Here is a 7,546-nt window from a genome sequence, read left to right as displayed (position 1 = left end):
TAATATAAAACAGTACTACTATAAGTAAAAGTGACTCTTAGCAAAGTTTGAATAGTATATATGTATATACACAGATTTATCGGCACTTGCACAATTGTTTCCATAAAGAAATCGTTTGTAAAAAGATATGGGAGATTGTGTGTTGTTTATTAACATTATAGTGGGATCATGCCTGGAAACATGTACTCACTCGTATTGTGTAATTCTCCCATATGCTACCTTTTACTGTCTTATAAGTGACTGTCTTATGTTATTTTCATATATAAGACAGTAAAAGGTAACATATAGGGCAGTTACAAGTATTGGTCCGATAATCCGGAAGTTAAAGTACAGAAACAACAAAAGATGACATCACAACTATGTTTTAAACGAAATTATTGGGTTTTTTTCATATATATATTTTTTCAATTTCTTTATTGACTCCAGCCAAACTACCAATCACTCTAAAGAGTCGAACCTAGCAGACGTTCATGGCGTATAGCTTGTGGTAGATCTCCTTCGTACATTGAGTTTAAGATTCCCAATGAAAAAACATTGCAAAAGTTCAGGACAGTTCCCTTCAGGTAGGTTCCTTAACTTCTGTAATGTTAATGATAATATAAATATTGATTTGTATGTACTGTTAATATGTAAGGAGAGGGCGTGGATAGGCACGTTGCCTGTTGCCTAATTCCTATTGTCTTTAACATCTGACAGTAAAATATAATTCTGAAATGAAAACTACTTTGAAATTGTTTAATTACAGGTACAATGTACTGCTTATTTTCTAATGCATTATTTGTAATAATTATTAATTAGACTACTCCTGCAAAAATATATAGATATTAAAATTGAATTATATGGTATAAAAGTCACAAATCTTTAATACATTGAATCTTGTACATATGTGTTTGACTCCTGAAACACATGAATGGATGATCTGTGATCGCTATTACTGGATGGATATTTTGGTCTGTATCCCATGAGTGGAAGGAATAACTTTCACACACACAATTTTAACAAAAACAAAAACAAATATCAAATTATACATCATTTAATTTACAAACTTTGAGTATATAAATAATCATATATATGTTTTTCAGATCCTATAAATTTATATTTAAAAGAAACAATGTTGTAAATTATATGTATATAATACTAAATGCACTATGTTATCTGGGGGAGAACATATATAGGCTTAGCCTGTTTTTCAATCCCTTTTTATATTTTTTATGGAATAAGATTTGTTAAAATTGAAATGTCCTACCTGTATGGAGCGGCTGGATTGAAATCAAACGATGCCGTAACATCTGATTGAAACTGGTCTCGTTTATTACATATACCCTTTAAGTTTATATAAATTCTGCATTGTTTAACTAAAGTCGATTATTTGAGCAGGCCCAATCATAAACGTCAAACCGACTTATCAGAGATGTCATCACCCTGCTAATTGAGCTTTAGCCTTGGTTTTACCTGACAAGTGATTCTGATATTGATTTATTTATATTTTTATGAGTTCATTAAACCTGTAAAATGTTAAAAGTTTATCATGATTGCCTCGTAGCTGTTCGCGAATTGATGTTTAAATGGATTTGATTATATTTCACCAGTAACTAAATACAATACACACCCCTGGTAACCAGATAAAACTGCTGATCAACATCTTACATTAATAGATTATGTGGCCTAACATTGGCGTAAAGGACACATGCATGTTCTTTATAAACCTACGTGGCAGGATATGTGTTGTGTAGTTTTTGAGACGATATTGAATTGACTCTAATTTTCTGTCGATTTAAATAGTTTGTCAAAGTAAAAAGATCTACTTTGGATCAAGTAGTGGGCAAAGCCTACATGTATTACCATTTGTACCAGTGACAAAAATGAGGATCCAGGGCAGTTTGGATACACACTGTCGCAAACGGTGACGTAGTTGATGGTTTTCCGAAACGAAGATGAATTAAACAAAGAAAATGTATGGATTTATGATGGAAATATTTTAGAAACGGTAGAGGAATTAAATTATCTGAAGGTTTTACTTAACTTCAATGGGAAGTTAAGGAAAATCCCAACAAAAAACTGACGAACAGAGAAGAAAAGATTTTTTTATAACAGGAATGTCTAAGAAAAACTGTTTTAATGTTGAAACTGAAATTCATATTTATAATACATATGTAAGGAGTATTTTTAATTATGGAGCTAAGTTTTGGGGTTTCATAAGGCCCCTGACATTGAAAAAATTAAGGTTTTGGAAACGATTATTGAGCGTAAGAAATCTACAACACATTTTATGGTACGTCAAGAATTAGGGAGAATGCCTTTAGAAATAGGGAGAAAGCTGAAAATTTTCAAATATTGGATAAAATTGAAACAGACTGACAATTGTGTTATGAATTGTAAAAATGTCGGAAGGAAAGATTTCAAACTCCCGGATATATGAACGTTTACAGTATACAGAAGAGATCAGATAGAAATGACCTGTCATGTTTCAGAACACATCGAAGGTAGCGAGTGAGGTAGTGAATGGCTACAATTAAAACAACTGCAGAGAGCCTCGAGTTTGACGATGAAAGGTTAATATTACAAGGTGGTTAGAAAAAGAAAACACGTCTATCTACTTTTGTTAGGCGTTTGTTGAGCTTATTGTACTTAAACTATAAAAATACTACGAATTTATCATATACACGGCAACATATTCAGTAGATTTGTATGATATTCATGTTTTGCGAACATGAATATTATAAACATAAACTCAGACCTAAATATCAAATGAAATTCAAAATAAAAATTCCCGACAATTTCCACATATCGAATGACCATACTGTTCAAAATTCATCAACACTCAGACGAATGGTGATGATTACATCTCGATTATCTTACTTTGATATTATACACGAAGCATACGCAGAATTTCATTATGTCATTAATTAATGTAGCATTGTTGTATGTATTTGAAGCCATCAGAAAGGTTATGTAATGCATTCTGAGAAGGTCCATGCCAAGGAGTCGTAATTGTTCATCATTTTTAGGTTCAATATTGTTACGTTACGTCATGCGAGTTCGATTCTGATGGGTTGATTGGTTTTAGGCGGCGAGTATAAAAGATCGTCCGAGAAATGTTAATGTCAATATGGTGTCCTAGACTCAATTATAACCAAAACAGGGACGTTAAGCCCCATCAATCAAAAGTCAACGACAATAACTCTTGATTCCAAGCCTGTGTTACGAAAGGAGTGAGGAGATCACCTGTTTACCAACATGTCTCGAGTAGAGGTTATAACCTTAATGTTGACTTTAAACAACCACAACCCACGGTCAACGACAATTCATTCATAATTCTTTCTCTTTCTGTGACGTCACGCTATGTTTTCTGAAATCTCCTAAATAAGCATCTGAGAGTATTTTTTGTAAAACCGCGTGTCATTAATATGTTCGGACTTTTGGGCTGCATCCACATCAATGCAGTTTAGAAAACACCTTATACAATTTATCAAATTACACACCTACATGGTATGCGTATTTAATTTACAATACGATAAAGGGGAAATAACCTCTAACGAAAGAGCAGCATATGCCTGTATTTGTCATTATCGATCAAAGAAAATTTATCACGCCATCCATTTAATTCTATGGTATATAGTAGTACTCGCGTTTTTATTAACTATGATTTCTTTTTGGCCACCATCTTGAATTTCCATATCCTTTTTAGTTCATATCATATTAATATTACTGTACAAATGTTTTTCCAAACCAAAATTACAAAAAAAAAATTGGTTTTGTTTTTATTTAATTTTTAAGGGGGGGGATGGCGCAGTTCAATAAGGCAGTATTATATATATATATTACATAATAGACAGAAAGTACGTTATCCTTCTTCACTTCTTCCTACTTTCAACTCATCATCAAATAAAGCATTAACAACAACTACCACTTGCAGTACCTTACAACCGACTGGAAATCACATTCCTCCTGCCTCCCATAAGACTCTTGAACCTTATATATACTCATGTCATATTAGACAACTAGCAACGTTCAACACGTGTAGAGAGACTTTATACAAAAACAAAGTTTAAAAAACTCTCAGCATATTTTTGACAGTGCGACTATTATGCTACATTGCAGATTAAGAAATAAATAATGTCTTTAAATTTATTCAGAGTTTATACATACAGTCAATGATAAATGCTACGAGTGCTGTGTTTTGTTTGTGAAGATCCATACCATTTCTTTTTTAAATATAACCTTAGTGTCGTACCATTACTGGCGTACTGTAAGAAACTTTTCAGAAATTTGAATGCAAACATTTCACTTAAGATCTCGATCATGATTGTATAGTGTTATTTAGAAATTTATGTCATTTATTTATTCATCATCAGAGTATGAAAACATAGAAATATTGTGTAAGTTGTACAGTATGAACCCGCGCTGCGTATTCTCACAAAGATTTGGCAAATTCGTTTCCATATCCCGATGAAATTAAATCAATGCAAATTTTTTTTCATAGAACTTTATAGTTATGTTCCAAGGGATTATTTTTCCAAAACATCACAAAGCGTCTATAACTATGTATTGACGTCCTGATTACGTCGGCTGGAGAAACGTCACATGTCCTCGAACATTGTTAATTATGCCGTGCCGTTTCTATATAGGAGAATATCAATAATTTGTTTTGGCATAATCATGATATACAGTCATCCTTGTTATTTATATATCTATCGTATTTTAATAGTTTCATATTCTGGTTATACGTACTTTGATTGGTGATATTTATTTATTTATGTCAAGTTTCTTAAAATGTTTTCTATAATTGTTTTTCTGACTAATCGCAAATTGATCGGTGATATTTATTTATTCATATATTCATCTTATTTATTTATTTGGTTATTTAATTGATCTATCTATTTATTTTAAGTTTCTTTAAATATTTTCTATAATCATTATTCTGGCTATAGTAATAATGCGTTATCTGGTATGTGACAGCTGCGGCCAGTCTCGGAAGCCATTAAGATAAACATTGGGGTATCTAAAAGCCTATTAGTTAATGTAAAATGTAGCACATATTGCTCTAATGTCTCCACATACATTACTGTAATATCAGATCGACAGTGAATTCTCCCCGTATCTAAAAAATGATGTTGTGTACTTATTACAAATGCAGACATTATATAATAACGGTCCAAATGTGCACGTTATAATTTATCAATTTTACGCATTTGTAATGATATATATTTGAATTAAATGTTCTTACAACTCGCTCATTGCTAATTAGAGTGTAATTGTAAAATATCTGTTATCGTTATTAAGATCCTGCTGGAATGCATTAATTACTTATCGGATTCAGGGAAATGGATATGTGATGCCGTCAAACAACATGACTTGCTGGATAATACCACCTTCGTATAATCTTACACGGTGAAAGCAACACCATTCGGCCACAATACAGACAAAAAACCACAGTTACAGGCAAGGTTACCTTACAATTAGAGACAAGTTAACCAAATTACAGGCAAGGTTACCTCAATTAGAGCAAGTAACCAATTACAGGCAAGGTTACCTCAATTAGAGCAAGTTAACCATAATTACAGGCAAGGTTACCTCAATTAGAGACAAGTTAACCATAATTACTGCATTTACATCAACTGGTGCAATATATCTCTTTGAAGTTAAACGTCAAACGGAGAGAGTGTGAAAATGACATGTTCAGACATAATTTTACATTAAACAGTGTTCCAATGCCTTCTATCTTAAAGACACTAAATATCGTAAAACGTTCATTAGATATCGGCATCTCTAATGAATTACGCTATCAGTATTTATACCGTTTTTACCTCATTCTAATAAATTATCATCATTTAATGATTTGAATATAGGTTAAATGATATGATTAACAACAATTTCTACGATAATTACATTCGATACAAAAACCATTTTAAACCTCCCTTTAAGGTATGTTACCATTAGATACCGACTCCCTAACCTTGGCTATTGGGGTATGTAAACTATACGATAGCCCGAATGGACACGGCGATGACGGTAATAGTCACAGAGAGGTACCGAACGGCAAAAGCTGGAGGGTAGTTTAATGTGGCACAGTGTCCGACATTTTGTATGGAATGTTGGAGTACTACACTTTGTTTTGGATATCCATTACGTTTTTGAAGGAAAAATAAAGTAAAAATAAAAAACAACGTCAGAACATTTCTATCATTGACCTAGGATGACGTTACACAACTAGGCAACTGGAAAATTATCTGGTCTGTGAAATTACTCTAACAATAAAACTTCTTTTTCTGTTTTTTTTTCTTTTGCATTGTTGTTTATTGGTCCGCGTATATATAAATATATAGAGGATCCCAAATGAGTGGCTATGTGATATGAAATTTATCAAACGAGTTCAATAATTTGATATGCCACGAGCCTTTAGGCGAGTAGTATATCAACTTATTTAACGAGTTTGATAGATTCCATATCACATAGTCACGAGTATAAGATTATTTTCGTCACATAACCTTTTTTAATAGAAATATAAGCCAAACTTTTCATTTTGTCTCCATATAAAACAACAGTAGAAATTCAGATCGGACGTGACGTTTCCGTGTACTGAAACAATCATGCAACGTCATGTATATATTTTGAGTTAAAACTACATGTGACGTCATAATAGTGTAATTACACCTATGTCTTACGATATTTATGACATGGAAGTATGACATGGCTAGATGGGCCAGTTAATCATGATCTCTTTAACACATTACTTAAATATATTTTTAAATTCGTTTATTGTATAACATATTACAGGCGACTGCTTGTCAAAAGAGAATTTTACTTACAGTTGTATTACCCAGTAACGTTGCAACAGTATAATTTATCATTATAAGACAGGTATAGTTATTATATTAGGACAGGTATAGTTATTATATTAGAACAGGTATATTTATCATTTTAGTACAGGAATATTTATTATGTTAGGTTAGTTCTATTTATCGTATGAGGACAGGTATATTTATCTTAATAGGACAGGTATATTTATCGTAATAGGACAGGTATATTTATCGTAATAGGACAGGTATATTTATCAATTTAGGACAGGTATATTTATCGTAATAGGACAGGTATATTTATCGTAATAGGACAGGTATATTTATCAATTTAGTACAGGTATATCTATCATATTCCGATAGGTATAGTTATCATATAATGAGAGGTATTTTTTATAATAGTAGGAAAGGTATATTTAGCATATTAGGACAGGAATATTTATTAAATTACGACAGGTATGTTTATCATATCAGGACAGGTAAATATATATCATATTGGGACCGGTATATTCATCAAATTAAGAAGGTATATTTATCATATAAGGGAAAAGTATATTTATCGTTTTATGACTTGTATATTTATCGTATTAAGGACAGGTATATTTGTCATATTACGACAGGTATATTTACTGTATTAGGACAGGTATACTTATCACACACAGATATATTTATCTAAGTAGAACACTTATGTTTATTGTATTATGACAGATTCATTTATCTAATTAGGACAGGTATATGTATCATATTAG

This window comes from Argopecten irradians, chromosome 13 (assembly GCF_041381155.1).
Source record: "Argopecten irradians isolate NY chromosome 13, Ai_NY, whole genome shotgun sequence".
Taxonomy (NCBI): Eukaryota; Metazoa; Mollusca; class Bivalvia; order Pectinida; family Pectinidae; genus Argopecten; species Argopecten irradians.
Note: the sequence above shows the minus strand (reverse complement) of the source record.